The sequence below is a fragment of the Pyrus communis genome, chromosome 2 (genome assembly GCF_963583255.1).
Source record: "Pyrus communis chromosome 2, drPyrComm1.1, whole genome shotgun sequence".
Lineage (NCBI taxonomy): Eukaryota > Viridiplantae > Streptophyta > Magnoliopsida > Rosales > Rosaceae > Pyrus > Pyrus communis.
In genome coordinates this window covers 14,692,780-14,703,322 of record NC_084804.1, presented here as the reverse complement: position 1 = coordinate 14,703,322, position 10,543 = coordinate 14,692,780, and the positions used below count along the sequence as shown (strand labels likewise).

At 36.7% G+C, this 10,543-nt stretch overlaps 2 pseudogenes; both read right to left on the bottom strand.

Annotated features, from left to right (window-relative positions):
• Positions 1-1,789: 1,789 nt before the first annotated feature.
• The window catches only part of LOC137724834 (disease resistance protein RPP4-like), a 28,263-nt pseudogene continuing 19,509 nt past the window's right edge, over positions 1,790-10,543 (bottom strand).
• On the bottom strand, positions 4,283-7,031 carry LOC137725702 (disease resistance protein Roq1-like; annotated as a pseudogene).

Below are 10,543 nucleotides of genomic sequence, written 5' to 3'. Positions count from 1 at the left end.
AAGTGATAAATGTGAGTTCAGGATGTCTTAATTCTCTTATCTAAGCTGAGGTTTTTATACCTTCTGGTGTATCCGTTCGACCTGAGGTGGTAAGCAGACTTTAGAAATGTGTTATATGACCCAAGGATTGATCGAGGATTGTTTATTACATTAGAATTGTGCAGTCGTGAAAACCTGCAGCATTAGATGACCATGGAGTAGTTAGGATTGGCGCATACAGGGGAAATGTTCTTGGGTTACGACCATATCGACAAATAGGTTCTTGAAGCTGTATACTTGTTTTGCTGAAGGAATTTCCATATAAAATGATAACCAGGGGCATATTATGTTAAATATTGATTATATGAATGCACTTTCTCATTAGCTTGAATTGCTGAACATAACAGGCTTAATCAAGCATATTTTTCTGCGAGATGCTTTGCTACTGGATGTTCATACTTTGCATGATGTGTTCGTATTTTGATGTAAAAACTTACACATGCCATAGATACTTTGTAGATATAAAATTTTATTTGTCATTGGGAGTAGTCTTTTACTGGCCAATTGACATACAAACATCCATAAATATATACTATTAAATTAAGTCATGTCTAAATGTGCAGTCTAGATTGATAGAATGACTACCCATCATGCCACATTATCTTTGATCGAGCGATTTAGGGAGGGACGCCCTCTTCCAGCAGTGCTACCAAGCAATGTTATGTTTGATTTATCCAATATTTTTCATCCTGCAAATAATTACTCCAATGCTGGCAATGTAGCCTGGAGACCTGCGTCCGGTGTTCATCCATGAACAAATCACTTTTATATTTTGAAACATGTCTTCCTTTGATGTAGAATAGTTTCTTATTTTTCACTTTAAAAGGCTTTCAACAACAGCAACTGATGCCTGGTCCTGGTGCTCGGCACATGGCACCCCCAGCTGGAGGAAGGTCACCGAAGACAGTTGCTCCTTCTCATGCTGAGGAAAAGCAGAGGAGGTTAACCCAGAGTAACAGAATTGGAGAAACATCTTGTAGATCAACTGAGTACAGAGGAGGTTAACTCACTGAACTCAAAGTTCAAAGAAGCAACTGAAGCTGATAAAAAGGTACTTAGAACTTTAATGTTTCCCCAATTTTCTCATCTTGAGCAGCAAAGTTATGTGTGCATGTTACTTCCTGTTAAGTATCAAATCATAACAAATATCCCAGAGATTTAGGGAAAGAAATCTTGGATGCTAGAGAGAAAATTGAATAGTTCCGGGTCAAAATGCAGTTCAGCCATCAAACTTGTAATGTATCTTTTGTATTTCATTTCTTTGTGTATGCATCTCGCTTTTTCTTCATTCTTTTCTTTCTTAAGCTTGTAGCGCGACGTTTAATATTTCTCAATTTTGGAATGTTCCTGGTCGTTGAAGCAAAGAGCCCTATAGTTTTATCGTTGTTACAAATTCGATGATTGTATTATTAAACTGGGGCTGTGCCTTTCTTTTTTCAGCCTTAATTTGCTGTAATATTTTACCCTCTCTAATAAAATTTGTTTAGCTGATCATTGTTTGGTGCAAACAAGAACACTGAGTTTTGCCAGTGTTAGTCCAATCGGGCCATTCATATTTTTTGCTCATTGCAGTTCAGCCATCGAGCAATCGCATATTTTTGTCGTGTTAAATGTTCAAACTATCGCGCTTGGTCGTGAGTTTTTTACTTTGCCCTGGCGTGGTGTGTTAATTAATGTCTATGTTTATGATATAAAGGTAAATCAAGTTTTGAAGATAACAAATAGGCTATCACACACTTGCCCATAACTAGCGCTTTATAATGTATAAAGCATAAACAATACCAAAATAATAAAAGCCCTGCCTTTTTTTTTGTCTTATTTCTTGGTCAGACAAGTATGCTGTCAAAGTACAAATTTGCCTTAAAAAGTTCTTCCTAATGACTTTCATTTGCTTAAGACTCATCACTTGATCCACTAACTTGAGGCTCATCTCCTGATCCACCACCCTTGGAATCATCATCTTGTCTTGTTTCTTCTTCTACTTTTGATCCGCTCGACATGAACGCATGACCAAATTTGAATTTCTCAGCATCTTCCGCATACAATGGGCATATACCACAGCTTTCCACCTTCATTTTGGAAGCAGAATTATGAAATGCAGAATTTCCAAGTTCCGGGTAGAAGACAACAGAGGCCTCTTTGGCAAGTTTGTAAACATCAGGGGAGCAGTTTTTTCCTACCTCTTCACTTCTAAAGGCCTCATTCCACACATGCACGTGATGTTGGCCGTTACGGTAGTCTTCGCCTGGGATAATGTACTTAGAACTGAACAGTTCATGGTTTTCACCCATAAATTTGACAATGAAATTAGCTCTTAAGCTCCAGACGTCACACGGCCTATCGAAAACCCGAGAAACAACAACAGAGAGAGCGAAACCAAATAAACCTGTTCGAAACCAATCTGGACAAAGCTCGATGTCTACTGAAGATCCCTCATTTTGATAGCTGAACCAATTTGGAATTTCTTTTCCTGAATATGCAATCTTAATCTGAGGCCAGGGATTATGATGCCGGCGATGGTACTCAAAAGGCGCAACAGTTGCCATTCGCATAATTGCAATCTGTGCTTCATCCATTATGTTGCTCCTTGAATTATTATCCAATTTTGGGCAATTAGTAAAGATTCTGCAACAATAATTAGGTTTATCCCAACCTTGTGTGAGTGCTGTCCTTGAACTTGACACTATCTTCAGCGACGTGCAGCCTTGAGCTTTAACATTACATAGCACTGGGAGCTCTGGTATAGATTGAAGCTGATGGCACCAGCGTATGTCGAGTATAGACAACCGAGAAGCTTGTTTGATGCTTGCTGGTATTTCCAATATACCGCTGCAGCTGAGTTCTAGTTTTTCTAAAGAGCGAAAACTGACAGAGCTGGAAGGCAATTTTTCAAGTCTCCAACAGCCATTAAAGTTGAGACGTTTAAGATTGGTTATACTGGAGATACTTGTTGGGACATCCTTAAGTTGACAGCAGCCAGCAAGGTTTAAATCTTGAAGCCTATTTAGATTTCCAATTGACGAAGGAAGCATTTCGACAGCTGTGTCTTCCAAACAAAGAGACACCAATTGTTCCATTGGCTTCAAGATTTCAGGGAATTTGGAAAATCTAGAGCACTTGGTGAGATCAAGACTCTCAAGATATTTCAAGTTACAGATCGATGAGGGTAGCTCTGTAACTGCTGTTTGAATTAAACTTAAGGACTTCAAATGTTCCACTGGCTCCAAAATCTCTGGAAAGTTTTCAAATTTAGAGCACCAATGGAGATTGAGATTTTTCAACTTACACCTGCTGCTTGGAAGTTTCTCGAGGTCTCTGCAATCAGTTATATTCAAGTAAGAAATATTTTCGTTAGACCAAACTGATTCAGGCAACTCCTTTATACCAGAGCATTGTAAATCTAAGTATTGAATATTTCCAGGCATCTCTGGAAGATACTTGAGACGGCTGCAGAATCCAAGATCAAGATGAGTAAGCTTGTCCAAATGTTGAAAACACGAAGGAATTTCAACCAAACTTTGACAGCCCCTGAGATTTATCTTCACAATTTTTAGACTCCCAGAGAGATTTGGGACTTCAGTTAGATCTGTACACCACTCCTTGACAAGTATCTGCAACAAATGAAATAGAAATATAAAGAATTAATATAATTTCTACACTTGATTTTATACAAGAATTAAAATAGGCATATAATATAATATACCTGCTCTTCTTTCCAAAGCTTCTTAACTTTGCCTTTTGGCATATGAAGCTCAACTAGATTTTCCGCAGAAAAAGTTGACGGCAAAGATTCCAATGGATATCTCCACCACTCAAGATAACGAAGAGAATTGGGAAGCTCCAGAGAAGTGTTGAATTTGACATCGGTACGCACTAGAGAAAACCCCGAGCCAACAATTAGCAATCTTAGGTCAGACATCTTTTTGAAGTCTGCACGATTTAATGGTCGCTTTTGAAGATTATACCAATTAACCTGTATGGCTTCAACATTTGGAGTTTCCTGAGAATAAGAAGAAAGTTTAAATATTCAACATAATTGTATCCTCCTCTACTTGTCTAAATAAACAAACATTTGTTCATATTCCAAAAACTTCCTAACACAATAATTATTCGATCAAATTCATCTTTTAACAATCTCACTACTTTATTATAAATTAGTTTTACTTTCTTCTGTTATCATCTCAAGTTTGTAATTTTTATTTTCTAAAAAATTGAATGCATTTGGCTCTTACCGCGTTACTTCTCAATACACGATGGACATCCTCATCATTGAACAACCTACTCCGTTTACCGGGATCTTTAATATCTTGTTCTTGAACAATTTTCCTTCCCATTTCTTGTAGCAAATCGTGCATCTCTATGGTTTCCATTCTCCCTTTTGAATCAATTGATACGAGAGACATCTCAATGAGAATTCTAATTCCAGATGTCGCAAAGAATCCACGAACATCTAACATTCGTTTTACCTCAACCACAGACTTCCCTTTATGAAAACATGCTATATCCAGAAATATATCCTTCTCATTGTCTCCCAATTTATCATAACTTATTCTCAACACTTTCTGGATATCTTCAATGGGAAATCGTTTCAATTTGTTGAATTCATCTTCCCATTCTTCTTTGCTCTTACAATTGAAGAACAAGGACCCCAAAACTGTAAGAGCTAAAGGAACGCGTCCAGCATAAGCAACCACCTTTTTTGCCAACTCCTTAAAATCTGTTCTACAAGCACCATTATTCTTGAAAGCACAAGCACCGTTATTCTTGAAAGCACGCAAACAGAAGAGCTGAAGAGCGTCATCCGATTTTAATCCCTCAACCTTGTAGATCTTAGCCTCTTCACCAGTTAGCCCAAGTTTGCCCCTATCTCTACTTGTGATAATGATTCTACTTCCACTGCCATACCGGAGATGATCGCCAGCTAAACGATCCATTTGCAATGAATCACTCATGTCATCTAGAACAATGAGGACCTTTGTACGACTGAGCCTTTCTTGAAAAGTTGATTTTACGGGCAAAGAAACTTCTTCCTTTAATATCTCCTTAAAAAGTGTTTTTTCCAAGTGATCTAGTCCACCTGCTTGTTCTGAGTTCTCCCTTACATTCTTAAGAAAACAAGAAGCTTCGAATTTAAAAGAGTGTCTGAGAAATACAGCCTCGGCAAGGGTGGTCTTGCCAATACCACCCATGCCCCAAATACCTACAGTGATGCAAGGATCCGGTAAACAAATGCCTAACAGCGATTCAATCTGCTTGATGCGGCTTTCAATTCCAACAAAACCCTTTAAATCGCAGGGTGATTCGCGACACATTTTGGCCAAAATATGATTGACAACTTTCTGAATTAGATTTGCCTCCGTCTCCGTCCTGGAGTATAGACGTATATGATTAGGTAGCAAAGCAATAGTTAGTCTCAAATACGCTTTACCAAATCTTAGCACAAATCAAACTGTCACAAGTTTAAAGAAAATTTATAACTTCAAGTTAAAGAATGAGTTAGTTACCCGGATTTGTTTGAATAATCAAACCCAGATAAATTGGCTGCAGTCGTCAAAGCATCCCTCCACTTGTGCACCTTGTCGATACTGTTGTCGAAACGTTTTTCAAGTTGAGCAAATGCAGCCGCATAACTCCCGTGCTGTTTTCGTACATCAGATGGATTGATGTGGTAGAATACGGGTATAACCATCTGGCCATATCTTTCCTTGCACTCGAGTATATGCACGAGTTCATCTAAACACCATGTGGAAGAAGCATAGTTTTGAGAGAAAATGATCACCGAAATCGTGGATTTCTCGATTGCCTGTCGAAGGGCAGGTCCGATTTCTTCTCCACTCTGAAGTTTGTAATCGATGTAGGTTTCAATTTTCTTCTGAAGTAAGGCAGCATGTAGATGGCTGGTAATACCAAGGCGGGTGTCCTCGCCTCTGAAACTGATAAACACATCATACTTTTCTCGACGTGGGGGGTTATCAGCAGCGGATGATGAAGAAGAAGCAATGTCCATAACCTCTAGTTTTCAGAAACAGCAAAAAGATGTAGTTGCAGAGAGATTAATTGTTAATTAGAGAGAAATAATACTAGGACGTTGCACCGAATTAAGAGGATGCAAGAGGGGGGAGAGAGACTAGTTCAGAATTTACTTGAATTGGCTTTTGACTACATGCACAAAATTTCAAAGGCTCGAAATCAACGAGTGAGAAATACGAAAGTGGAAAATGGGGCACATGAGAGGACCTATTATCTTTAAAAAGACTATAATTTAAAGAAAGATACTCATATATTTGCAATCTTAATATGAACAAGTGTAAACCTTTTCTCCTTGCTTTGCTCGCCTCACAATCAGTATCATCATCGTCACCTGATCGATTCCTGCAAATCAAGTTTTGGTTATGTTTCATACCGTCAAAAAACAAAAATCAGATGTGAAAAAGGATGCAAAATCAACTTGAGACCTCTTTCTCCTGTTCTCTTCCTTGTTTTCTTTTTCCATTTGCTCTCTCTTTCAATCTTTTGTACTGAAGCTTTTTCAGAACCTGTGTTAACTGTTAAGAGAACCGTTTAATCCAAACGTCAAAAGGAAGACAATTGATAAAGACGCAAACAAAACAAAGGGAAATCCGGTGACAGGTCACCAGCGAAGAAATTAACATAACACCTAAACTTATTAATTAAAAAGAAATGACAAAAAATACAGAAAGAGCCTTAAACAGTATCAATAAACGCTGACTAACCTCTGACAAGTTACCAATTTGACGAGGGCTTATTTGCTTTCTCCAGCTTCAAAATAATATCCAAAACAATTTTTTTTTTTGCATCATCAGCATCGCGGATGAAGAAGAATAAGAAGAAAAGGCCATATCCATAACCTTTAGTTTTCAGATCCAGGAAGTAGCAGTTGCAGAGAGGTTAATTGTGAATAGAGAGAAAGAGAGAGAGAGACTGGCTCAGAATTAAGGAGGATCCAGTAAAGTGAGAGAGAGAGGGAGAGAGAGAGAGAGTGGTTCATAATTAAGGCGGATCTCATGAAACTAGAGAGAGACAGGGAAACTAGTTCAGAATTTACAAAGAATTGGCTTCAGAATTTACTGAGAAATTGGCTTTTGAGCGCAAAATTTTTTTAATTATGACGAAAATACAGATGGTATATTACGTATTTTTATGTAGTAATGAAAATTTTTAATTTTTAAGTTATTAACCTTTTAATTCATATAACCAATCATTTATATAGAAATACGTGATGTACCATTTCGTGTGACAATCACATTAAAAAAGTCTCCTCTCGACTACATGCACAAAGTTCCAAAGGCTCTTTGGGAAAAGCAATGAGCAAGGGATGACCGGTTACAAAAGTATAAAAAGGGGGCACATGGGATGGGGCCCTCCCTTCACGCGTTTTGTGTCCACGATTTTGGATTTTCCCAATTAATTAGTCACCAATTCCTTTTAAGAAATTTCCAAATACATTCGTTTGAAGACTTTTTAATAATTTTCACACAAAAAAGCGCATAAATAGTCGTGATTTGCTACTATTTATTCTCATTTAAAAAAAAAAAAAGTATATAGTTGTTCATCAATAGAGATTGAATAAGATTTAGTATCTGACTTTCCAAGCACACGTGACAAATTAAGTTATTGGACTATTAATGAAAAACCATTAAGTCTCAAAGTTATTTTGTTTGATATCAGCATAATGTACTACACAATCATTATAACTATCAATCTCACCACCATGTTATGATAAGAATCAAACTAAACGGATCTTAATAGTTATTTATTAATAATCAATGGGCTAGTTTGTCACTTTTATTTCTGAAGTTATCGAGAGGTCATAAGAGAGAGTCCATCACTCCGCCTAAAATTATGTGACTTGTCCCAAGTAAGCGAGTCATGATCCACCATCTCTCTCTATTTATCTAGGCACTAAACTAAGTAAAAGACAAACAGAGGTAGAAATTGGGAATGAAAAGCAAGCAAGGGAGGATAGAGTAGTTGCCCACCGAGACTAGATCAGTTGAGTTCAGCAATTGTACTAGTTGACTTGACTTACACAAAGGTTACAAAAGTTTTATAGGCTCCGGACAATCCGACGGAGATGTCAAATAAAGAAAACGGACAAATAAAATTACCCAACTCAAGAACCTTCCTTTCCCCGTATAAAAATGCAAGGCATTCACACATATGAAGAAAGACAAAATAAGGGCACACCAACATAAGTTCATAACCTTCATTACAGCTGACAAGTCACAACTTACTAGTCATCCCTTACGCGCTTTATGTACAAAGTTTTTTTTTTTTTTTTTCCATCTTACTAGATTCAGCTTAGATCAGCAGGTCATTCAATGAAATTTAATCTTGACAAAGACATCTAACTTACACCTAGTGAGTCACCGTAGCACTCAGTAACGTACCAAAATGTACACGACTCTTCAATTAAAGATAAAAGCAAACTAAAATATGTATAGCCCTTTGATAAAAAGTATATGTATATTCTATATATATATATATATGTGTGTGTGTAGGTGTGTGATAAACAGGAAGTCAATCAACAATTGATGAGCCCGATAAAATGCTATCTTTGTTGGCGAAATGTTTTGAAGTCGAGAAGACCTCATCGGTGAAGTTCGTAAGATAGTATTAATGCAAAGGTTTGCGACCGTTATTAAAAGATCTAAGACAAATACATATGTTGTTATTGGTTGTGATAGAGATGGGTATTATTGAGCTTTTAAAACTTCACTAGATGAAAGAAAGAGAAACTCAAGATCTTGGCTCATAAATTGTCCATTCAAAGTCAGGACGTGTAAAAAGAAACGTGAATAATTTTGGAAGCTAGAGATAAAAATTGGTTACATAACCATGAACTTTCGAATGACACATATGGCCATGTGTGGACATCCTTCTATTGGAGTTTAAAGATAAGCCTGAAAAGTTGCCTCTAACTCAAAAAGAGGATACCAAAAGGCAACTTTGTGAATTTCTTACCTCAATTCTTGAACCTAATGTTAAATCTCACAAAGATCATTCGGTACACATGCGGCACTTTTCCAGTCACCCGAACATAACATTCCATCAGTTGCATTCCAAGCATTTCTTTGGGAGGGGTATAGAGTCTGTATACTTAGCTTTTTATATTTCAATATACAAATACTTCCCAATGGAACCGCAAAATTGGTAACAAACACCTTGACTGCTGCATGGCATTCGAAACCAACTATGCTCATACATATTCATGGGTTTCTTATAAAACAATAAACTAGGGATTGCTCCCTTGCTACTTGAACACATATTCGTTTTATAAAGATCATGTCCGTGAAATATCAATTTAAATGTATGTGATAGTGACTGTCTTAAACTGATATGCTCATATACATCAGTAATTTGTATTATGTGTTGTAGTGGACAGCTTGAATCCATCTTTTCTTTGTTTGACTAGCTATTTTTTCTTTATTTTTCAATTGCATATAGTGCAATTCACTCTGTTTTAAATTAAGTGGCATATTGAGGTAATTTTGAGAGGATATATATATATAAAGCACTCTCTTTGTATAAGTGTGGGTGAATGGTACGTATGGCATCGGATTAAACCTTGAATATTACAAAAAGTTGCTCTACTTCAATCCCCATCGTGTTTTATGTTGAGCTTCTGCAGATACTTTGTTGATTAAAGCACTCTTTATGCATTGCTGTCACAAGTTTCGACGAAATAATTTATGACAAGTTCTCCTTCCGTTTCAGGTTTGTTACAGACCTGATTTCGAATGCTCGGAGTAATGAACTGAGGATCTTTATTAATCTCGGCATGCTTAAATATATTGGTACGTACTATGCATGCATATCTATAGATGTAATATGATTATAAGAATATAAACTTTGTTTATATGGTGCTCTAGACAAACACAGCAGTACTGCGCCTACGCTTGGGAAACCTTTTTCATTTGATTGATTTCAGACGTTAGACTTTGTCCATATTGAAATTATCTTTTGAACAGTGAGCAACCAATCTTTTGATAACAAAGAACTTAGCTATAAAATCTAACTTCTATAACCTTTGTTTTCTATAGTATATTTTCACAATATTTTAAACACCCGCAACATCACGTGGGTCTTTTTGCTAGTAATAGCTTAGATGCGTAAAAAACACGTGAAGATCCACATTTGCCATAGTTATCTTGGCTTCCCTTGGAAACTCTTTTCCATGAAAAATCCATTCCATCACACATACCACAGGATTCATGCACAACTTTAATATCTATTATTAATAACTTACAGTTTAAGTGCACGTGAACAACTGTTCTTAGCATTTGCAAATAAGAAGTTGCAACTATTCATACCAAAAAATAGTTAAAGAGCACATAAATTGGCCCTAATAAAAAAATAGTTAATTAGCATTTCCAACTAATCCAGGTTTTTTTACGTATCATTTTCAAGAATCGACAGATAAATGATAGTGTACGAGTAGGTAAGCAGAAGTCATAGTATGAGACCTTAAAGGCTGGTTCAG